Source organism: Condylostylus longicornis, unplaced genomic scaffold (assembly GCF_029603195.1).
Source record: "Condylostylus longicornis isolate FDR11 unplaced genomic scaffold, ASM2960319v2 ptg000048l, whole genome shotgun sequence".
Lineage (NCBI taxonomy): Eukaryota > Metazoa > Arthropoda > Insecta > Diptera > Dolichopodidae > Condylostylus > Condylostylus longicornis.
The window spans coordinates 18,659,347-18,686,103 of record NW_026578017.1 but is presented as its reverse complement, the minus strand read 5'-3'; the positions used below and the strand labels follow the sequence as shown (position 1 = coordinate 18,686,103).

Sequence of the window (26,757 nt, the reverse complement as noted above, 5' to 3'; positions counted from 1 at the left end):
CATACATAGTATACATACATACATATATATATCTATACTCAATATTTATATAAAAAAAAAATTGTTCACGTGTCATAAAAAAAAACTCATATTACGATTAAGGATATTTTCATGACTAAAGAACAAAGAACAAAAACAAGTTTTCCAATTAGACATAGACTTTTGTTTTCTTGGTTCTTTTTTCTTGTTTTTCTTTAAAATCAAATCAGAAAAAAAAAACTTTTCAGCATTTTAAAATGGAAAATAATTTTTTTTTCTTTCTGTTTTTTTTTTTTATGAAATGAAAAGAATTATCTACAATAGTTTTATTTTTTTTTTTAATTTTTTTTTTATTTTTTTTTTCTATACACACATTTATATTTTATTATTAGAAAAAAAACCTATAATAAATTAAAACAAAAAAAAAAATAAAAACGTGATGAAAAAACGTGCAATTTATAACGTTCCTTATCAAAATTTTCTTTTATCTATATGTAAACACACATATGAACGTGCTTCATACATTATATTATAATATGTATGTATGTATGTATCTACCTATATTTTAAAATTAATAATGAATTGAAAAAATTCACAGTGATGTTGCTCAACAAATTTTACGCTCAATATTAGCTACATATGTATGTATCACATAATGAGTGTATATGAAAAAAAAAAATTCTCAACATTGAAAATCTTTTTCATTTATAGGCCAGCTTTCAAATTATTGGCCTACAAAAGAATACAAATAAACAATAAGTATATCAAATATAATTTTATTGTACTAATGTACATAAAGAGTTAAGTACATGTGTATATGCGTAAATAAAAATACAAGCTTTTCTGTACTTTCCCCATAAATTTTGTTAATCAATTATTTTGTTTGTTAAAAATAATATTAACAACTTAAAAAATGGTCTAATTGCGTTCTAAATTGTTTAATTTAAAAAAAAAAATCTGACAAGTCTTTACTTTTAAAGTTAGTTAACAAAAAATGTGTTTGAAAATAAGTATGTACTTGCCACTGATTCAAAATTTACAGAAATTTTAAAATCAGAATTTCTGATTCAAAAATCATCCAAAATGAGAGTCTTACAAAAATATAGCGGGCACTTTCGGAAATTTAATTTGTTAAAACGAAAATTAAAAATTTTCAATAATGAAAATATTTATTTGATAATATACATACTTATTAAGTAAATATAAAAAATTTCTGTACAACAATTATTTTCTTCCACCCTGTAGATTTCAAATTATTTTATATCATTAAATATGCCACATAACGGTAACCTATATTTTTAAATAAAAAATAACTTTATTAGTCAAGTAATTTACATATGTATGTATGTATATAATTTTTTATAGTACATAATTAGTTTTAGAGGTCATAATAATTTTATTTATAAAATCAGAGCTATGATCAGAGATCTTTCATACATATATGTACGCGATATATGAGAGAATTAAAATATGCGTGAATGAATTAATATCTATATACCTACATATACATATATTATTAGTTATTATAAATGTATGTATATGCATATGTAGGCATTGTAAATAAAGACTTTGAATTGTTTTCTTAATTTTTAACTTTGCTTTTTAAGATTTATAAGAATGTATGGGTCATTTTATTAAATTAATTGATTATTGCAATATTTGTTCTAAGTTTTCGGAAACTACTGGAAACAACTTATTTCATAAATTTACACTTCAATATAGTTGAACCGGAAATTGGTTGGTCTGCTAAAAAAAATAGCCACAACGTTTGTTCAAACTACAATTTTGTTCTTCAGAATTAAGTTACCAATCAAGTTTTATAGCTTGTGTTTAAAGGAATATATAGAAAGTTTTTTCATAAAAATAAAATGAATGGATACTATGTTTTTCACCATTTTTATAAATAGATTAAAAATAAACATCATCTTTGCACCTTTGTTGGAATTAAAAAATTAATATTTTTATAAGGACCATAGTTGCATTCGTCATCGCCAAAATAATACTAATTTAAAAACGTGCACTATCATCTGTCCGTTCATCCTTGAACAACATAAATTATATATCTACATGTACACGTATAATTATATATGTGCAATACTATTATATTACAAAAATATTTTTTGCAATAATGCAGTTTAAAAAATAAATAAAATTTTTCAAATGCATACACGGGGGCATAAGTATAATTCTTTTCTTCGCTTGTTTTGCCTTCAATTTCGTTACCCGTATGTATTTTATTTGATTTTATGATTTTTTTTTTTAAAAATTCATATATTCATGGTGGTTTATTGTTGGCCAAATATAAAAAACAAAAAAAAACAGAAATAATGTATGAATTTCATAAAAAAAATTATAAAGAAAAAATAACCGTGTTTTTTAACTTTTTTTTTTTAATAAAACCATCAAAAATTTGAATTATGGTCTAGATATAAATTAAACCCGCATTTTCATCTAATTAAAAGTGAAATAAATTAAATTAATTTATTATTCATAGTATGTATGTATGTGTTTGAATTAATGTTCTCTCACCAATATCGGCTCAATTTACTGATGGGTTTGAATTTAACATTCTCAAACCCTTAAAAAGACAATTAGATCCAGTGAACTGCACTTAATTTTTGATTATGACTCCAACAACTTACTATGGAAATAATGTTTTTAATGAAATATATACTTTTTGGAACAACATCACTCCGTTCCCCTATAATGTAATCGGCTTAGAAGTCAACCACGTTATGGTTAAAAATAATTACTTAAAATTAAAAATTTAATATATTATGTGACGATTTTTAGAATTTAATTAAGGTACCTACATATATAGTAATTAAGCAATTCACATTATGGTTCTTCTAATTAAATTTATGCTTAATATTAAAAGATTTTTCGCTTTTAATAACATTTTAATATAATAGTACTTACAAAATCTCAATTACGTAATCTATTAAACTTCAAGTTATATTCTATTTTTAATTGTTAATCAAAACTATTAAACTATAAGTAAGTAAATAATTTAAAAGATTTCCTACATTCGTTTTAATCATTAATAAAATTGCGCAGAATAAAAGATTTCAATGACAACAAACAATGTAATAAAAAAAAAAAAAACTGAGCGGCGTTAAAATGTCGGAATATTAATTTTTTTCATTATTTCGTAAATTTACTTTTATTATTTCACTTCAAAATCCTAATATCTTTATTGAATTTTATATACTTATGTCTTTTAATTTTATAAACAATTATAATATGTAATGGTATTGTATAAATTTTAAATAAAATATTACGTACAAAAATTTATTTGAATAAATACGGAAAACAATCAAAACTACTTTTTAATTGCTGTAGATAATGTTATCTGTAGTCAAAATGTCTAACATTACAATGCAATTGGAGTCAGTGTATGTATGTATTGTATATATTTTTGTGAAAACAAGTACTTATATCATTAATTTTACAATCATTGAATGATAAAGAACAAGTTGTTGCCATTATAAACGTGACTGTTTTTAAAATTTATTTAAGAAGTGATTTAGAACGTTATACAAAATACAAAAATACCTCTATACAGTATATAGATATGTATACTCGAAAGAAATATAATTTTATTTTTGTTAAGTCATCACTTACAATAAAATATATTATTTTTTCCCAAAATTAATAATATTTTTGCTAAAAATTGAACCGATAAGAATTTTTTGTGACTTTTCTTTAATTTCAATAATATGGCTAAGATTAATAATTGGCTTATCTTTATCGTAATTATTTGTTTATATTGTAAAAAAAAAAGTTCAATGATTTTTTAATACATTTGTATAATAATTTTGAATAAAAAAAATTACACTAAAGCTATGGTAAAACTTTGCAATTCTTCTACACATTTCGAATTTAATAAACGGTGGGTTTCGCTGCTTATAGTTTATGTCCGAAGAACGTTTCCAAATTTTTAATATTTACTAAATACTAAGCATTTATTAATTAAGAATGTATTTGGTGATCGATTTAACATTTTAGACCAGTAATTTTTGCAGCTAAAATCAAAAAAAAATTGCTAAAGTTTTTGGGCCATTCAAATATTGGGCATTAAGTGCAGCGTTAGGAAAGAATATTAAAAGCTTAACTATATAATATTATAATGGTTGGGCTATAACATGCTAATGACTATTTGAATGGTCGATTTCATAACCATCACTAACGATTACATGGAATGATAATTATAATATAAAAAGACAATAGTAACGATAGATTTGAACATTAACTGAGATTATGCTGTGTTTTGCCCTTAAAATTTTTTAAAGAAAAAGAGCATTAAAATCATTTAAAAAAAAATGCTTCTACGGTAACTAATATAATATATTTAATACAAGACAAATTAAGAAAAGTTTATTAAAGACGAACGTATGTAAGGCTTATAAAAAAAGTTCAGGAATTCCTTTAAGATTTTACATTAGAAATTATTTTCATAGTATCAAAAGATATTGCTTTATTTTTCTGTTTAATTTGGAATTCAATGAATTTTTCTTAAAATGTTATTTACAACAAATTTAAGAGAAGGGTTATTGAAATTAAAACTTCAATTTTCTGGTATTATTCTATGTTCCTCCACTCTATAATTATTATTATTCATCATATCTAATCAGGTCACCGACCCCCATTTTAGATATTCATTTGAGACAAAATCAACCAGCCGGTAAGTAAAAAACAAAAAATTTAAATTGCCAAATATGAACAATTTCACTAACAACTAAAAGCATGAATAGAAATAGTTAACTGGAACATTTTTACATTTTAAATATTTTAGATTAATTTAATAAAAATCCCAAAACTTCAATTTTAATAGCAAATATTCCATACTTTATTTTCTTTTGTTCTTTCATTCCTTTTTTCATTCTAATTTTTTCGTTATTTTTATATCTTTAAAGAATTCATTATTTCACATGACCTTGTACATTGAATACTCGTATACTAAAAACACAACATCCTAATAAATATTTAACCATATATCCTTTCAATATAATTTATATGTTTGTATATATGTATGTTTGTATATAATCTAGATATATAATAATATCTTTGTTTATTTAAACCTCATTTATGTTTTAATCAATATTATAATTTATTATGAATGACTACTAAAATTCTAAATATATTATATATACATTTTTTTTTCTTTTGAAAAAGTATTGCCACATTATGGGTTTATGCACAGCGAGCAAACAAAGAAATTATACATATGTATGTATGTATTATGCTTTAGAATGGCAAGATAATTTGTAGCAATTTTATAAAAAAATTTCTTAAAAAAAAAACTTAGATTTTACAGAGTGGTGGTTCGGTAATGAGCTCAAATGTTTTTTGATACATCTTCCGTATAACAATTTTTCGTACTAAAAAAATCTGGAGAAAATAAAAAAAATTGAAAAATTTGATTTTTTTCTAAATTTAGTATGCTTGATATTCTGAAAGTATATAAAATACTAGAATCAATTACATAATATGTCGATTTTAAGCTACTGGCCTTTCAAAAGTTGTTTATTTGAAATTTTTACATTTTTTGGTAGGGATGCTGTAAGCAAAACAACATGGGCAAGTAGAAATTTCATGAAAATTCATTGAAATCACAGTATCTCGGAAAGTATTGTGATTTGACACCTTTTTAATGCCCTACATGTTTACACACAATAATGTAGTCATTATTTAATCACCCTATATATAATATGCATATGCATTCTATATAACATTGTATTACGAGTATATGATTAGGTACATAACGTTATTCTTTTGTTTTCAGACACTGTACACATTATATGTATGAAAGTTTAAAACGAAAAAATTCTATTTAAATTTGATAATATTAAGTACAAACTTATTATTCATTCTAAGTAATTCACATTCACAAACAAATATACACACGTAGTACATATGTAATATCATTTTTTCTCTCTTTAATGAATTTAAATTTCACTTAAATATTATTTAATTTATACTTATAATCTTACATGAATGATTTTATTTATGAAAAGTATTTCTTCTTTTTATTATTATAACTAGCAACTATAAGTACATAATATAAAATTTATTTAAATTTTTGCTTTTTTTTTTTTTATAAAAATTTCTGCGCAATTTTTTTTTTATTATTATTAAGTAAAACTATTATTGTGTGACTATTAATTTTTATATTTTTTTATATTGTAAAGTATAAAAGTATGTAAGTATATAAAATGTATATAAGAATGGAAATTAAAAAATCCTTTGTTCTTAAGGTATACCTTATGTACATTTTGTCTATGTTGATAACAAAAGATGATTGTGATAATGATGATGATGTTGATGATGATGATATTGATGATGACAATATTATATTATATACCAAAACTATATAATCAACTATTTTGATGTGAAAAAGAAAAAAAAACTTAAATTTCAGCGACATACATACATGAGTACATACAAATACAAAATAACAAAAAAAAAAAAGGATATTTACAAGTTTTTCTTTCTTTAATTTTTTATGTCTTTTTGCGATTTTTCATTTTTCTTGTTATTTTTCTTTTCCTTTTTTTTTTTTTGAAAATGAAACCACATTTTTCTTTGTTCCTAAGAGTTTGTTTTGAACTTCTTATTTTTATACTTATTTCGTAGTAATAAAACTACATTATTTATGTATATATATATGTATATAAAAGTTATAGTAGTAGCTACAACAGAAAAATAATAACAGAAAGTATAAAGTAAAATGGAAGTACTAAAGTCAATCAACAACAACGCAATGAAAATGATATTTAAAATATCAAAATAATATCAAAATAAATTTTTTTTTGGTATTGGCTAAAAATATAATTTTAATAGTTTTATTTACGAAATTTTAAAAAAAAGTCAAATTTTGAAAGAGTTTATTGCTTTCATTGTGAAAAAATTCGAAAATATTATACGTACGTATGTACAGTCGCACCCGTATATAAGGAACTGCTATAAAAACTTCTTTGGTTTAGGGAGGTCAAAATTATTGGTGTGATTAAAATTATTGTAAAAATTCATTTTAAAAATTGTAAAAATTCATTTTAAATGTTATTAAATTATGAGTAAAAATTATTGATCAATCTATACGCTTTATTCACAAAGTGCATGAGCACAGTAAAATCTCAAAAATTTTTCTATTTTCATAAGACAAAAGCTTAAATAAATTAATTTTTTTATTGCAAATAATTTTTCCTTTTACTTTGATGAGTTTTGTAAAAACAGAAACGGTTCCGTTCCAACAGAATAATGTAAAATGGCATGAAACACATTAAAAATGGAGCAAAATTTAAATACTTTTTAAGAAAATTTCATTTTAATTAAGAATATTTTTAAAATTTTAAATTTCTATTTTTACATACTTATTGTAAAAAAAAAAATTATTATTTTAACAATTTTTATTTTTAGGGTCATAAATGTAAATCTAAAAGTAAAATATCCGATTTCAATATTTTTCCATTTACATATTTTAATATTTACATACATACATTACACACTTACATTCACATAATATTACAAAATATTTCAATATGGTAACACCCTAAAAAAATTAGAGCGCCATCTATAAAAACGAAAAAAAAATAAACAACAAAGCAATATCTACCACCTTCAATAATAATATTCTTACATTATAAATATTACAACTATGTATATACATACATACGTATAAGAAAATTGAATACCACCACTGAAAAATTTTCATAATATTTTTATCGATTTAAAAAAAAAAAAAAGTTTTCTTTCATTTCCATTCTCTGACAATGTTTTGTTTTTGTTTTTCTTTCTTTTTCGCTGCTTTGGTTCAATAATCTGTTGCATTAAAACTGTATGTTTCTTAAGTTTTTTATTCTTCTTTAAGAGGGTATACACTATTAATATATGTACATATATACGTATGTAATATATTATTACCTCCCATATAAATAAAGCTACATCGGGTGAAAAAAGAAATATTAAAAAAAAAAAAAAAAAGAAGTTCTAAAAATAACGTTATTAAAAACATAAAAATAAATAAAAAGAATAACAGAAAAATCTGCATATTCTATATTCGTATATTTTTTACTTATACACGCTCTCTCTAATATATGTATGTATGTATATAAAAATAAACTAATACAATCTTGTAAATACATCTGATTTTCTATATGGTACATACATACATATACATATCTATATGCATAATCCATATTATTATTATTATTATTATTAAAAAAATATTACATTTGTATGGATTCATAAACACAATATATGTATATATATATATTTACATATATATCATATATTAAATATAAAGTACATAACCCATTCGAAATGAATAAAATGTAGTGTATAAAAATGTTTATGTATAAAATTGTATAATTCGTATAGATATTTATTTATACTTACTTATAACTATATAAGATATAAATATATTTAAATATAGTACATAAATATGTACGTAATTCAATTTCAATCTTATCCAAAACTTTAATAAAATTTTTATCAGAGGGAGACAAAGACCTTTGGATTTCTTTTACGTATGCATTTACAGTATATTATTATTATAATATATTTATATACATACCTATATATGTAATGTATATATATCAATATGTATATTGAACACAATATATAACACACAGAATTGGTAAATGTTTAATAATGGCAATGTAACAAAAATAAAGATCTTAAAATATAAATAAACATAGTTAATATTAATATAATACAAAATAAAAGCAAAAAAAAAATATTAATAAATTCTGCATAATATATTCATACATATGGATAAATGTATATGTATTTATGTATACATATATTTATATTTGTTATTTGTTAATATAGCTATAAATATAAAATGGGATTTATGTAAATAAAATAATTTCGAAATAAATTATTTATAATTACTCAAATTAGCAATTATAGGATATTATAATATTATATGTAAAATAATACATATTAAACATATATATATGTATATATATAATAAATTTAACAAAATCTTAAATAAGATCCTTGTTTTTGCTACATTGCACATATAATGTGTATTCAGAGGAAACCTTTTCTTTATTAGCAATTCTTTAAAAATTACGAATTTAAAATAATGTTATTAAATCCAATTTGAGGTTAACAAAATATGTAAGTAGGTAAATATGTAGGTATAAACAATATTTTAATAAGTATGTATAATAAGCAAGTAAAGATTACTTGAGGCATTACTTAGTACTACATTCTAATTATTAAGATATGCAAGTACATAAAGAATGTGTTTAATATTTACATACATACATACAGCCATATAAGTAATTTGATTAAAATTTAATTTTTAAACTTGAAATTGATTTTGTTTAAATTGGGCTTTTTTTTTACCAGCAAAGAAATATTACACCAAAATTTTAGATATTCTAGGAATTTTCCATATTATGGCTACTTAGCTAGATTAATTTCAAAAACTGATAATCGTTCAAATTTTGAATTATTCAAAAAAGAATGCTTTCAAATTTTTGCAAGATCAAAGTGAATGGCGAAAATGCAAGTCCTATATGTATGTACAATTTCGTACATTGAGCAAAGATTTCCTAAAATTTTACAAAGTTGATAATTTTCTAAAGTTATATAAAATTGACTGGAAACTTCCCATTTCTCAAAAAATTATGATATTAAACATTATAATTCTAAGTCTTTTAAAAACCATATCCAAATTAAAAAGAAGTGGTTATTTGGTTAAAACTCTTGTTATAAGAACCTGATTCAATATTTCAAATGAAAATATTTAAAAGTATTTTAAAAAAATTTCCATGTTTTAATCCAAATTTACAATTCTACGAGTAGCTATGTATATCAACTACATGTGCTTATGTATAAGAAAAATTAATTTTTTTACATGGTTGGTCAACAATAACTTAAATTAAATCAACTAAACTGGACTACATGTAATGCACTTAAACTAGTCTATATAGCAAACTATTATCGACTTTATGGAAACTTTCTATTTTTCTTTGTTGCTTTTCTAAGTCTACTATTTTTTTTTAGTTTTGATCTCTTACAAATATAAATAACATATAAATATTATACATATATATGTACATAGAGATACACTATGTAAAATAGCTTTTATTTATACATACAATTTATTTTCTAAACATAAAAACAAAATTATTACGCCCTTTTCAAATCAACTTTGAAATTCTCAAATAGAGAATAAAGAACAAAGAAAAATTGTATGGATAAAAATGAAAAGAGAATAACAAAAAATAATAACAACAACAAAAAAAACATAAAAGAATAATAAAAAAAAAATAAGGAAAAATTAACGTAAATTGCGTTCTTCATCGCGAAATATATTTCCCAATATAATTTCGACATTTCTTATTCTACAGACATAATATTAATATTAGTATGCCACCAATATGTGTAAAATAAAATCCAGTGGTATAATACTCTTCAATTCACTATGAACGGTTCTTAAATGTCATTCATGTACTTTTATTAAATAATATTAAACTAATGGGAAACATGTCGCTTATTTGCTATAACAATGACATAACCCAAAAAATACAATTTCTGAGTTAATTATAGAGAAATAGCCGCTGAAAACATTTCTTTTTTGTGCAAAAACACCATTTCTCTAGTTTGAAAATTATTGCTCACAATAGAATATAAAATAATTCTATAAGCACTTAATGAGTAAAATATACTAACTATAAAAATTTATAGTTAGTTCTTCTCACATCTGCAAATTTTGAGTTATGTCAATGTTGCTGCAAACAAGCAATTTGTATATAATACTTAATATTAACTATATAACTTAATTTTAGATCAACTATAACATTAACTACAACTGCCCTTACTTTGAAACATTGGAAATAGCACTTATTTAAACATTTATTTAACAGAAGTTAAAAACTTATTAAAACAGTACTTCTTTCTTCTTCTTGTGAATTATAAAAGAGCATGTATTAGACTAGATTATAAATTATATTAATGATATATGTATGTATGTATGTAAGTATTTCAATTTGATTATTTAAATCTAAGTAAAAGAATATTCTAAACTTGTTCTGTAATTTCAAAATTTGTACCCACCCCACACTAATATGAGATGATTTCAATTTATTTTGTATAATTATATATTTTGTATATGCCCTATAGATTATATGAAAAAATTTGAAGATATTTTAGAAAATTTGTTGGAAAATGTTTTTGAGAGCAATATTGAAGAGCAATGTGAACTATCAAACTTAAAATTTCATTATTTTTAACAATGCCTTTTTAAAAACACAAATTGGAACTGTTTTTCAAAATGAATAGTAGATAAATATTCCATCGCCGCAATTTTATTATAATTGAAAAATTTTTTTGAAAGTAATGACTCAGATAATGCTAATGTTTTGACAAATTTTTACGGGCCACATAAAATACATAAACCGAGCATAGTTTGCACATGCCTGTATTAACATACATAAACTTGAGGTTTTATATTATTCAAAAACATTGCATGTATAAAGATAAACATTAGACATATTATGTATGTACATACATATATACCAATGTATAAGTTTATTTTTATTTTAAACTAATTGTATAATGTTTTTATTTTAAACATATGAACTTTTTTTCGATGTTTTTATTTACAAATAAGTAAATGTAAATGAATGTATGTATGTATATGTCTACCTTTATCTTTTCTATATTATATTTATATGTTTTTTATACATTCATACATACATATATTATGTATACAAGATAATAATATGTGTACCTATATAGTAAGTATAGCTAACTTTGCTGGTTTATTGTTTTTATTTGTTGTTTACTGTGAAAGAACGATAAGAAATAAAACTAGTTCGGCGGAGAGTATAAAAATTTCATAATAAATAAATGATAAATGTATAGGTAAAAGGTTGTTCAACATGTACTACAATATATAAAAGATAACTTAAATTTTATGTTCAATTGAGCTTCTTGATTAAAGCTTGAAGAATTTAAAGTGAAAAAAATTTTTTTTTTTAAATATTAATAATCATGGAAAATTTTTAAAATTATTGCACAAAATTCCATTCATAAACTTATTCAAATTTTATACACTTATTTAAAAATTATAGTAAAAAAATACTTCAGGTATTTCCAAAAAATGTAAAATTGATTTTTAAAAGAGGTTTCACTTCTTGAGGTAGTTTAATTTATAAACAGAACTCCAATATTGAATTGCATGAAATTCCGTCAAAAATCTAAAAATTCATTCTTAATTAAAATGCAATTTTTGGGCACCGGATTTTCATGAAAAAATTTCTTTTTTTCATCTTTTCTTTTGTGTTAAAATCAGTGTTAAAATACAAAATTTTAAAAATATTTTGAAATTTGACCATTACTGAAAATTCATTTTCCATGACTTCTGAGGTCTACTAAAGGCTTGTTTTGTTTTATTACCAGATAAACCTATAAATAAAGTTACTTAAAGTAATTTCTTAAAAAAATTATAAAAAAGATAAATTTGGTTCATCGTTCGTATATTGAATTCGGTTCCAATCGCTGGGATCTCGCATGACTCAAAAGTTGATCAATTTACGCAGCTCCTCCCTTATTGCATCCAATTTGGCCTATAGAAGCTTTCGCTCGCATAATTGATTACACGAAAAGTAAACACATATGTACATATTTTGTGCTTCAAAATATAATTGCACATTTACTTTTCACACATAAAAACATACTAATTGAAAATGTACGGTGTATAAATGTTTAAAAAATAATGTGCCAGTAATATAGTAAGTAAGTAATAACCAATAATTCTGACACAATATAAAACATGCATTTTAAAAATATTATACAGTCGTTTCCAACTATCACTTTATGTTATTTATATATGTATGTACGATTTTTTAGCACTTTTCCAAAAAATTTTTTGAAAAAAGTGCTTATTAGTTTCACTCTGTCCGTCCGTCCGTCCGTCCGTCCGTCTGTCCGTGTGTCTGTTTACAAAACTTCTACACCTTTGAAGATAGAAAGCTGAAATTTAATGCGTACATAGATCTTCACTAGAAACTTATTTCCGTAGAACAAAATTTTTACCTATCTCCCCCCCTCTAGAAGTTATACCCCCCCAAAACCCTAAAAATGGCCTTTTTTAAATATTTGTTGCAATGAAACCATAAGCATTTTTGAAATTTTGCAAACGCAGAAAGGCAGTGGCTTGCTTCCCCTTGCGCGGTATACTATAGTTCAACTTAAGAAAAACAAAATGGCCGCTCAAATTTACCGTTATTTAAAGTCCTTTTTTTCCAAATTTTTGATGTCGTTTTTCTTCTAGACCCCAGACTGTAGAAGCTTGAAATTTTAGGAGCTTTTAGATATTAATAAATAATTCATTTTGTTAGCAGAAAATTTTTTTCCATCTCCAACCCCTCTCAAGTTATCACCTCTTGAAATTAGTAAAATTTGAATTTTTGACACCTTATATTTCCGAAACCGCAAGCTTTTCCAAATTTTTATAAACGCAGAAAGCTAACGGTAAATTCCGTGAAATTAAAAAATATAATTATTTTTCTTAACTCACACAATTAACCCTTAAAATCGAGCATTATGTTAACCCCTTTTTATATTAATTTTTGCTTTATTTCAAAGACTGCATATATGCCTCATCCTAAATATATGCAATCCTAGAAATAGTTTTGTATATGAATGAAAATAATTTTAATAGTGTGATAGCTATACATAGACTGTATTTAAAAGCAGAATTTTCATTTGTTGAAGGGAAAAGTGCTACAATACAAACCATTGGTTTGACCCAACTTTATTCCTATATACATGTGTTAAACATATGAAATTTAATTGAGAATAAAATTTTGCAATTTATTTAAAAAAAAAAACAAGCACACAAGAGTCTTTTAATATTTTCCAAATAAATTAAAAATTATAATATTATTGATTGAATTATGTATATTTCATTTCTCGTCAGATACGGTTTTTATTACTTAACATGAATCATATTTAATTCGACATACATACATTTACCATACAAGCATATTACTCCTTATGAAACAATTTAGTAAAATAAAATTTCATTGAACGTGGAATGATGAAGTTAATTAAGTGCATTAATTTAAGAGTAGAATACAGCAACTGGTGTTTAAAATTGCTTAGATTTTTGGGTTAGAAATTATAAGAGTTCGCCTTTTTATTTTAAAATGCTATACATGAAATTCTGTTACCAGAAAATATTTAGAAATTATATTTACTTGAATGTAAATAAATATCATCATATATATATATATATAATTTATTAAATTAATATTAAAATTAATAGACCTTAATAAATAAAATAAAAGTGTTTATTAAGTTTATTAAACGCAATTTTTATTTTTTTGCAAATTGAAAAAAATGGAAATTTTTTTTTAATTAGCACTTTCTTAAATTATAACACATTCTATATAATATCTACTTATGTCTACAAAAATGTAGGTCTGCGTCTTAAGAAAATATTTGTTATCATTAACTATAAAATAGATTGTATATGAAAAATATAATAAATATTTAAATAAAATCTAAATGGATTTTCGTTCTTTAAGTACCTTTTATTTATTTCGATATTATGTATACATTCATACATATATAAAAATAAAAAATAAATTCATTTTACTATTTAATTTTATTTTATTGACTTTAATTATTTGCATAAATTCTGACTCATTGTTGATTAAATATTATAATATATTTATACAAATGCAATAAAATTCTTAATATATATGAGCTAAATTAGGCTTTAGTTATAAATTAATTTAGCACCCATATAATTATACTGTATTTCATTTTTTATTTTAGATTAAACTGGATTATTGAAAAAAGCTAAAAATTAAAGTTTATAGGAAAAAACAATTATTTTTGCGGTGACCAAAAGAAATTTTGTTCTTTCAATATCTGAAATTACTAAAATCAAATCCGTGTTCATGGTTTTTTTTTGGAAGATGGATATGGTTTCAATGTTTGTTCTGATTTATTTTGAAAAAAAAAAAACCCATACCTATAAACTGAGAACGGAACTTAAATATGTATATACATATAATGTCAAGCATAATTGTGTAAAATTTTAACCCAGTATAATACGAACAAGTAAGTAAATTCACAATGTTAAAACTTCATATTACTAAGAGTTGTAAGAAAATGGAACAAAAAACACAACTTAAAATAAATTGACTTAAATTTCTCGATGATTGCGACAAATGAAAAGTACTAAAAGAAGTCACAAATATTAGTGTCTATTGCATTGAAACTGAAGTTAGAAGAATTTACTCCTAAGACAGGGTTCTACTCAATAAACTATTGGGGTACAGCAATTAAAACAAAGGAAATAAGAAATTAATTGAAATACAAGCTTATAAATGAAAATTTGTCAAAAAGCAGTAATAAACCTAAAAAAAAACCATTTTAATCAACTTTTGTGTTTAATTTTTTACTTAAAAAATTCTTTTCATGTTTGTTCTTTGGTCTTCTTTTAAAAACTTTTAAATTGTAGTAGATTAACCGAATTGATATGGTTCATTTGTCCAATTACATATTTACAATAAATTCTCGATTATTAATAAAATAATTAAATATTTCCATTTTTGATTTATTTTTTGCTCTGGAATATTTTCAAAAAACAAAAAAGAGAAATCTCTTATTCTTCGTAAATATTTTATATAAACACAAAACATAATATGTAAAGTCAAGTATTTTCACCTAAATACATATATATATATATGTATATAGTATGGGCTTTAATACAGATTATTTTTATTTACCATACAATAATAATAAAAAAAATATCAATGACCGCGTAAAGTTTAATTTTTAATTTTTTTCAAAAATAAATCCATAAATTTTCTTTAAATTAATTTTTAAAAAATGCATTATATATGAAAAAGTATATGGAGTGAAAAGTCCTGTTCCATTTTTTTTTCTTTAAAGATTATTAACTTTTTGAACTGTGCAAAATAATAATGTGAACGAAATAATAAACATATTTTTTATAATAAATCAAAATAATTTAATTAATTTCATATGCTTATCAAAAAAAAAAAATATGTTTACCAGATATTTATGGTATGTTTACTATATTTAATAAATAGGGATCGAAACACCCCGTAGAGTAGTTGTATTTATAGCAGAAACAAAGGAACAATTGTCTACTGTAATTTAATCGTAATTAATCAATAAATACAATTGCAAATTTACATTATTAATTAAAACATAACACAAAATATGACAAAAAAAAAGATGTTATGGTAACGGGAAATGCTCGTTTTAATATACTTTACTTTTTTACGAAATTATAAACTATTGTCAAAAAATTTTTAAAGACAAATTTATTCAATTAATTATAATATTGAATGTTTGTTACGTTCTTACACAAAAACTTGAATTTATTAAAAAAAAATCTCTTTACATACGTATAAATTTATAGAATTACATAAATTTTAGTAAAAATTTCTAGTATCTACTATTTTAGTAAAACTTAGTATTTTTTTTCAAAAAATTGATATCTTTTAGCATATTAAGTACCGTTTTCTTCATAAATGTTAAAATTTTTAGCTAGAAAAATCTTATAATACATATTTTTGATATGCGGCGGTGTTATACCATGGGTACATTATATTATTTATTTACAGTTAAGTATTAGAATTAAAATATATCAATATCACACTTCTCTAACAAATTAATTTTAGATAAGTTTAATTAATTTGGTTTTATCAATTTTATTATACCTAAGGTGTTTTTTTTTTGAAAATGGCATAAGTCCACTTTTTAAAAAGACTAAGTTAATGGTAATTTTGATGGGCTATAGAAATCTTTTCTTCACTTTTAAAATCACAATTTCAATAGAAATCAATTTAGACATAAATAAAACAAACTGTGTTATTATAGCCAATATTTTTAAACTGATTCAAAAGTAAACCCTTAAATATCTCAATATATGAAAAAAATTGACTTATATCATTTTCAAAAAAACCAGCTCATATGTATATGAAAATAAATTACGAATTTGAAAATTTTCATAATCTATATTTCTGTGGGTAATTTCCAATGTACAAATGTACAAACATTAAGTATATTAAGATATGTACTTGGTTTTAAGTAAAATAAGAATTTAAGTAAAATAAATTGTTAACAGAAATGTCGAAGAATTTAACTATAATAGTAAAAATTGGGTTTAACAAATAAACAAACATTGATTTTTATATAACATCAATTTAGTAGCAATTCTTTGATTATAAATTCAGAATTGGTTCATGAAATTCAGAATAATTCTGTAAATCAAATGCTTTTCCATATTGTTGAAGCAAAAATAAATTAATTTAATTTTTGATTTACCAAAATTGCAATATAATGTGTATGTACATACACAATGTATGAAGTTACATGGGTAATAAATAAAATATCTATTTCAAAATTACTAAGTACATATACATATTATGTATGTATATTTTAAGTGCTGGAAATTAATGTGGGAGCAAAAATATAATTATTAAAACACATACATACATACACAAATCAAATATAAATTGCATTTACAATGAAATCATATTTTAAAAAAACAAAAAAGTATTAAACGATTTTCTGTAAAATAATACCCCAGTATTATGTATGTATGTATTTGTATATAAGCATAATATAAATTAAAAAAAAAAAAAAAAACAAAAAAAAACATAATTTTTAATAATTATTCCTCCTGTTCTACTCCTACTTTTTTACTTTATTTTAATATTTTCTTTTTTTGTTTTGCTTTTTAAAATAAAATCTTGCCATGCAAATTAATTCCACATGGCAACACTAAAAATCTCTGTGGAGTGCTTTGGTTGCACATTTTTTTTCTCTTTGTTTTTCTATTTTTTTTTTTTGCCTCCCCACGTTTATTTATTTTTAATTCTCTAACAAATTCTATGCATTTGTAAATATACACAACATACTAATAAAATGTGTGCATAGGGAAATATAATATGCTTAGTATGAAAAGAAGAACATGTGATTGTATGTATACCTTCTATATACCTATAGATATAATTTTGTGTATGTTTGTATATAATGTATAATATAAATAATATAAAGTATGTATAAAGAATTATTATTTTTTTTTAATAGTTACAAAGGTAGTTTAATTTTTTTTTTTAATTATTATACTCGTATCTCTTGTTTTGTACTTAATAAAAAATTAAAAATAATAAAAGAAAAGCGAAAAAAAAATTGAAAAATGCAAACAACATAGAAATTATACGTGTACAAAAACAAATTACATATGGGAGATATTGTGTAGGTTAAGTATGATAATATACTTTTCAATGTGCACTATTTAAACTCTTACATTCTGTTATAATTATTATTATTATTATTGTTGTTGCTGTTGTTTATATTATGAAGGTGCACCATCAAGGTTCTTTTTCTATATGTACATATTATAACTAACATTTGTTTTTATTCTTTATATTCTAAGTATTGCACACACTTATTATACATGCATACATTTTCATTATTATTTTACATATTTTATATTTTATATCTCTATATACTATATATTCATGTATACTAGATACATTTAAAATGCACTTATTATAAAATTTTCTTATATAGAAAATAAAAAAGTTTTTTTTTTTAATTCGTGTCACAAAACAAAATCTACATGTATGGAATGAATTTTTTGTTTTTGTATGCAACTATAGGGTAAAATGTTAAATAATAAGCATCGACCTTCAAGATATTCTCTTGCAATTTTAAAATAAATATAAGATTGCATAATATTAAATTCTTAGATTTTTATTATATTTTCATTTGAAATAAATTTAGAATAAAAATAAAAAAATATTATAAGATCAAAATCATAAAATTTTATTCCAAAATAGAAATAGTAAGGAAAAAAAAATTGAGAAATAAATAACTTAACGGTAGCAGACTGGCCATCATAGTTGTAAATATTCGACATATGTATAATGGGGAATTTTTAATTATATTTATATGTAGGTAATAGGTTTAAACCCTTTTTCATTTTAATTACTAAATTTATATTTTAATGTTTAGTTTTAGCTACCATAATAATTGTGTTTTTAATTCTATTTGAAAAATTAAGTATGTTTTATAATATATTAAATCTTAATAAATAACATCGAAGATTGTGTGTATATTCAAAATTGTTTAACATAGATTAAGCAAATTCGAATATAATTTCAGAAACAAAATTTTTAATTCAATTCGAAAGATCGTAATTAAGATGGTGCTTATATTATTTTTTCCCAGATAGATAAATAATAAGCATACTTATCAATAAAATAATTATTTACAAATTTGTTATATTTACAAAAAATTTAATAAATTCTGTAAAAATCTGGTAACTCTTAAAATCATAAGAAAAGTTTCAAGCATACAATTATGTACATGCATATATTTAAATTAATTATATGTATATGTATTAATTAATAATTAAGTAGAGTTAAGCATAATTATATTTATTTTTTTTTTTTGAACTTGAAAAATGCAATATTATTTTGTCTGATGACCCAAAATAACTTAAAAAAATTTTTGTTTCTAAATGTAAAGACATTTTTTGACCCTTGAATAATATAATGTATGTGTAATGTATTACAAAATAATATATACATACATTGTATATGAAAATTTATTCAAAGTTTTAAAGAAGAAATAGAAAACAAAAAAGAATTAACAAAATTTATTATATAATTAATGTTTATTATAATAATTATTAAAGATAAGAAAATATGAATGTAAAAATAAGAAAAAATATTCATTAAAAAATCACAAATAGATTGTTAAAAATGTGGTGCGTAGCAAAATTTGACACAATTTCAAAATTAAGTAGATCTAGTTTAAATTTTAATGGTTTCAATGATAAGATTTAAATGTTGCCGAAAACAAAATTGTCATTTCAAATTTATTATTTTAAAGTAAATTTCAAATTAAATATTCTGTGAAATCATATTTCTTAGTTACTTATGTTGTAAAAAAATTGGAACAATAATATTACAAATAATTATGAATAATTATTGTTCAGTAAAGAATAATTTATTTTTTTAATTATTAATATATGTAAGTAGTCAAGGAATTTTTAATAAGCTTATTTTATGTAGGTACATTCTAATATAGAACTTCACAAAATTCTTATTATTTACATAAAATAACGGTACAAACAAAATAAAAATAAATCTGATGACGCAGGGCCAATAAATTGTAAGCAAAGACTCGAACCATAACGTCAATAATTTGGAAAAATACAAAGGAATACACAAATATTTTTAATTTACAAAACTATTGTAATGGAAAGGAAATAATGAATAAGTAATACTGTTTAAGAGCATGTTATGTGAGTAAATATTTATAATTTAGCGCGTATGTAAAATTTTCAAGGGCTTTTGTTAAATAAAATTTAATTCTTTTATAATCTGATTAACAAGGATAATAATTAACAAAGATAATTTTTAATTTTTAATTTCTGTTCTATTTCGAAAAATTAAATACAAGTACAAGATAAATGCCATCTATTGATATTTTACCATACTCGAAGAAAAAAAAAATTAAAATAAACAAGAATTTTTATCTTTCAAGGTATTAGTTTTTAAACAAAAAAACAACAAATAACACAGAAAACAAGAGAGAATCAAAATAAATATGAAATGAAAGGATATGTTTATGTACACATGTGCACTACCACTAAGACATTAAGTTGAACAAAAAAGAAACCAACCACTAACACTATCAGAAATTTTTCATTTTAAACAGCTGTTTAAGAAAATATTATTGAAGACAAAAATAAAAACAATATTATAGGAAATTAATAGAAAAAAAAAACAGATATACACATGTATAATATATAAAACTATGTACATGTATATACATATTTAAATTTACATATCTAAAATATTGGAAAAAAATAAATAAAAACACCAACAAAGAGAAAAAAAAAAAACAACAATATAAGTTAAATGAAAAACTTTTTTAAGACAAAATAAAAATTTTCATTTATTTTAGAAATTTTCTTAATTTAGATTTAGATTTTCTTTTAAATTTATGAGCTATTTATGATGAATTTATCAATTATTTTCTTTAAATTTGTTCAATTTATCAATTTATTTTCTTATATAAATTTAAGTAAGTACGTTCTTAAGAAAGGAAAATAATTTTGAACTCTTTTTTCTCTTTCTTTTTTGGATTTATGATAAAATTTATACTTAATAAAAGAAAAAATATTTATGTACATGTACATATACATAGTATATGTACTTCTATCTAAAGAAAATTTTGTAAATGCGCATTAAAAAGGAAAACAAGAAAAATATACAGTATTTTCCAAAATTAAACAATCAACTTGCCCATTTAAAAATTTTCATAGTTAATCATTTTAATTATTTTTCCTTGTGTATTTTCTACGAGTATATTACATTTTCTAGTATATTAAATAAAGCAATCAAATTTTTCAATTGCAAATCAAAATCTTAATACTTCAATTTTCCATTTTGTATTTTATTAAATGAATAATTAATAGTATTATGAATGACATATACACAAATATACTTTAAATTTACAATATTATGAAAAGATAAATATGTAAAATAAATTTTTATAATTAATCAGTTTTACAATTAAAAATGTCATTGAAAAATGTGAACTTAATCAATTATCTGATACAAAATCATATGAACAAAATTATTGTGAATTAAAAACATTACTGAAAATATAATATTTACAATTAAATTAAGTATACTTATTTATTTTGCAGAAATATTTAAATTTCAAGTTCCGGAATGAAAATTTATATTAAACTTTACTAATATTTATCTTGCTATACATGAAGTCACACCTTTTTTCTTTTGTAACTCTATTCAATACAAATGTAAAAAAAATGTACATACTTGATCGTAGTTAAAGCCTCCAAAATGTTAAGAAAAAATGAAAAATATCAAAGTAAGAAATGTTTTATTTTAATTGTTTAAAATATAATTTATATATAGGCATATTTAATCGATTTTGCGTCATTAGTTATTAGATTATCTACATATTATAGGTATTATACATAAAAGAATTGAAGTATGTTAAGAAAATAATTCAAAATTATTATTAAGAGAGAGTTCATTAAAGTACAGTAATACTGCTTTTAAATTCAATTCAGAAATATATTTTAAAACTGGGCTCAACAATTTCTACCTAAACTGAATCGGTTTTAAGAGCAGTATATTTGCAGTACGAAATTGGGGGTGACTTAGCTTAAAGCAAATAAATTATAGCAATATAATTTTGTCATAAAAAAAAAACTTATTTATGTATGCCTTAAATAGAAATTTTGTTTTTATACTTTAATTCCGACAAATACTGTAAATTTAAAATGTTTTTCTTCAGCAATTCATAAGTACATAAGTATTACATGCATTTATGTATATATACATATATAATACATATGTACATTTAATATAAAATATCTACTTTTTCCTTTGCAACATGAAAAATAAAAAATCTTAAAAGAATAAAAACTAAAAATCTCTGCTATAAATTTATTAATTTTTTTTCTTTATTTTTATAATTTATAAAAGAAAAATAAAACTTGTCTCTTTGATATTTTTATGTAATTTCATATACGAGTATATGTACATAAATAAATTTTATGTAATTAATATTTTTCATAAAATTGAAAACATTTTTAATGTTTTCTTATTTTTCTAATTGTTGACATTTTCATTACGAACAAAAAAAAAAAGTATTGAAAAATTATTGGCAAAAGAAAGAAAGAAAGAAAAAAAAAATAAATAAAATTTTTTCCAACATCCACACAAGTACATCATACAAACATACACACAGTAAAATTTTAATATACATACATGCATACATACTGTTTTTTATTATGTTGAAAAAAATTTTTTTTTCTTCTTTCTTTTTGTAATGAAAATCTGCGTATTTATTTTTGAAATTTTGATTTAAATTTAGATTTATTCAATAAATAAAATTAATTTTAATAATATTTTTAATTTTATTAATGAGGTGAAAAATCAAAAATTATATTTACTTTTATTTATTTTCCTGGTGTTTTTTTTTTTGGTTTCCTTGTTGTTTTGTTTTCTGTATTTAATTTTTTTTTTTCTCAAATGTTTTTATTAAACACGAAAATTAACTTTTTATTTTTTAATTTTATTTTCAATTTTCCAAAACAAAATTTTTATTTAATGCGTTTTTAAAATTTTCTTTTATTTTTTTCTATATTTACTTATGTATTTTTTTTTTCTTATTATTTTATGTACACATATGTATGTGTATGTATGTATGTTTTGTATAATTGAATTTCAATTTTATAAATTGTTAGAGGAAAAAAAATTAGAAATAAATCAATTTTTTTTTCCAATATTTTTTTTTTTTACTTTAATTTCAGATTAACAAAATAAAAACAAAAAAACAAATTTTTTTCTATGATTTTTTCCAAAAAAAAATTTGTTAATTAAACTTTAATATAAATTTATTTTTTTTTTATTATTTTTAATCTCACTATTCAGGAGCAATGTCGAAATGTAACTAAACTAGATTCTCCGTTTTTAATCTTGGCACAAATTTTTATAAAAACTTCAAGTTTTATTTTTTATCTTTGTTTTGGTTGCTGCTGTATTGTCCATATTTTGTTGTTGTTATTGTTTGTGTTTTTTTTTGTTCTTGTTATTATTATTATTGTTATGAATGTTGGTTGGTTGTGTTTTTATTTTTCCTATTATTTTTATTAAAAAAAAAAAAGAAGAAATATGAATTGAATTAAGCACACATTTTTAATTGAGAATTGACTTTTTAGGTAAAGTGTTGCCAGATATTTTGAAGGAAAAAAATTATAAAATGTAATTTTTTATGAAAAATGTAATATATTCGCCCATGTTTTGTTAGTCACATCACTCGTATAAGATAAATTCCGAAATTCGAAATTCTATACAGAAAGACAAAATCCTTTTTAATAATATCTAATCGCCTCAAGTAAATCGACTAACAGAATATGAGTGATAATGTAATAATATGTATATTTACACCCTAACCGTGTATCTTGCTATTTCATGTCACTTTTTATTCACTTTCAAATCAGAATTCACCTTTTTTTTTAATGGTTACTTTAATTCTTCAATAAGATCATTAATTTTTTAAATTGAATTTTTGAATTTTTTTTTTAAAATTTAATCGATCACCCGAAAAAGAAAAATTGAATTAATAAAAAGTTTTAAATTTTATATAAATTTCAGAAAAAACGAGATATGCAATAAGAGAAATTTTAATTCAATAAATTACTTTGTACAACTACAGTTATGACATAGTTATTCACCCTCTTTTCATTTGACGAGTAAAGTAGCGAGTTACACGCTCAAACGCTAAATGTAATAATATTGTATAAATGAATTATTATTAATTTAAAAATTGTTTCATGGTGATAAATATGAGACTTTCACTTTGAAAATTTCTAATAAAATTGAAGTTTTTATTTAAAACACCAAATTAGTAAAATCAACTTTATTCAAATTCTGTTAATTTGTATATAATTTTTCTATATATGAATTTTTTTTGAAGAAAAAATTTTTAGCATATTTTTTGAAAATATTTTTTTTAGCAAAAAAATCAATTTTTATAACATTGAACACACTGTTGAGAAAAGTTATTTTATACTTATAAATTTATATTTTGTTATATATGGCTACACTTTTTATACATACATTTTGATTATAACATTAACTGATGTTAGTATGTAGACAAACTGCTGATTTCTACATTCTCTGCTTTTACATACCCAAATACAACCAGTATTTTTCATAATATTATTTTTTTATATATTATAAATGCGTTGAATTATCATAACTTTTTTTTTGCAGTCAGTTCAGTATAGATACCTTATTCTAATGTTTATGTTTATTTTATTACTTATACAGTTATACACTTGATGTATGACTGGTTCTCTTTATAAAATTTTATTAATAATATAAATATGTTTGTGCGCATACATGTAAAAAAATTGTATTGATTGTGTTGGAAATAAGAATATTCTTTTATGATCACAAAAGTATGAATGTGATTATTTGCTTTAAATTTATATTTTAATGATATGTACGTACATAGGTAATTTTATTGCATATTATGTATAAATTTATGAGTAAATTTATTTATGCATATGTATAACCAAATAAACACATCCACACAAACATACACATAAACATTGTGCAAATGGAAATGTATTTTGTTTTGATTAAACTTTTTTTATTTGTTTTTCTTTTCTATCTTTCTTTTTCTTTTTTATTATTCATACATCATATGGTTTGTATAATGTTTTTCTTTTGACATTAATGTTTACATATACATATAGATATATTGAATTTCATTTTTACACTTTTTTTCTCTTCTCTCTTATTTTCATAAGTAATTTTTACCTGTTTCATGTATGATTAATTACAGATACATCACACAAACACAATCGATTAAATAATATAAATATTATGCTTTTCTCTAATTTTTTCTCTATTTTACTTTTAAATTTAACTGTATTTTATTTTTTCTCTCTCGCCATGCCAATTTAAATATATCGAATTTGACTTGTGCAGAGAGATAAAGAGAAAATTAATTTTCTTACTGTTTCTTTTTTTTTGACATATAAATTTAAAAAAAAAAAATACGTAGGAATTGCAAAAGTATAAAAGAAACATGATTAAACAGGTATTTATGAAAGAAAAAATATGTATGTGTGCATGTGTTATTATTATTATTAAATTTATCATCAATCATCACACCTTTTATATTTCTTTTAAATATATACAGATGTATGTACAGATAGTTCGAATCTGTAAATGCACTGTAAAAGTAAAATTTCAATTCTTACAAGTATTTTACATACTTATTTCTTTGACCATAATATTACATATTTTATCAATTAATTGTATAATTTTGTGTGCATACATTGCAAAATATAATTATATACGGGTAATGTTATACGGTTATATGTTTATATAACGCAAATAATATGCACATACATATGTTATTTCTGTACATTTAGCAATGTCGACACCAGCAATCATTATTTCTTTGTTTTCATTCAAGATAATATCTATAAAATTTTTACTACAGTAAAAAAAAAAGAATCTGTCTGTGCAAAAAATATAGCAGAAAACAAAAAATATAGCAGAAAACAAAAAATTGTAATAATTGTGCAGAAAAAGGAGCCGTAAACAAAGAAAAAAGAAGCGAAAAATAATAAAAAAATAAACTGAGAATTCTTTTAAATTTTATGATTCAATTTTCTTTCCTTAATAATATTTATAAAAGTTCAATTACTATATATGATATGATAATAAGTAAGTATGTGTATTCATATGTAAAAAGTTCTTTGTCTGGTTTATTACTTTTTCAATTTGCAATTTTATTATTTTATTTATTTTTTTTGTTAAAGAAACAGAAATAAAATAAATGAAACTGGAAAAATAAGACAAGAGAAAGAAAATAAACAAGAAAAAATCCTAGACTATAATATTTATTCCAAAACTTACTTGTTTTATTGTTCATTGACCCGTTCCTGTATTTCATCATGAATATTACTTTTTAACATGGAATTTTAAAATATTCAATTTAATCTTAAAAAAAAAGATTACAGGAAATATTAGAATAAGTAAATGGATAAAATAGAATAGAATTTTGTGCTCCTTAAAAATTTAGAAATATTGAACTTATATACATAGTTATACTTAAATGATTGTTAAATTTAAATTAGTTTTCAATTTAATCAACCAGAACTCTAATATTTATCATCATAATCTATCA

General features: G+C 21.5%; 1 protein-coding gene across 3 annotated transcripts in view; it reads right to left on the bottom strand.

Moving 5' to 3' along the window:
* Positions 1-23,351, bottom strand: part of LOC129611085 (protein yippee-like) — a 34,017-nt gene extending 10,666 nt beyond the window's left edge. Inside the window, exon 1 of one of the 3 annotated variants that reach the window (XM_055524022.1) lies at positions 23,000-23,351. The gene's annotated coding sequence lies outside the window, so the exon portion shown is untranslated. Of the gene's footprint in view, positions 1-1,168; positions 1,259-22,999 lie in introns of those variants that run through there. The other 2 variants (XM_055524024.1, XM_055524025.1) reach the window with 2 other exon arrangements.
* Between the last annotated feature and the right edge of the window lie 3,406 nt (positions 23,352-26,757).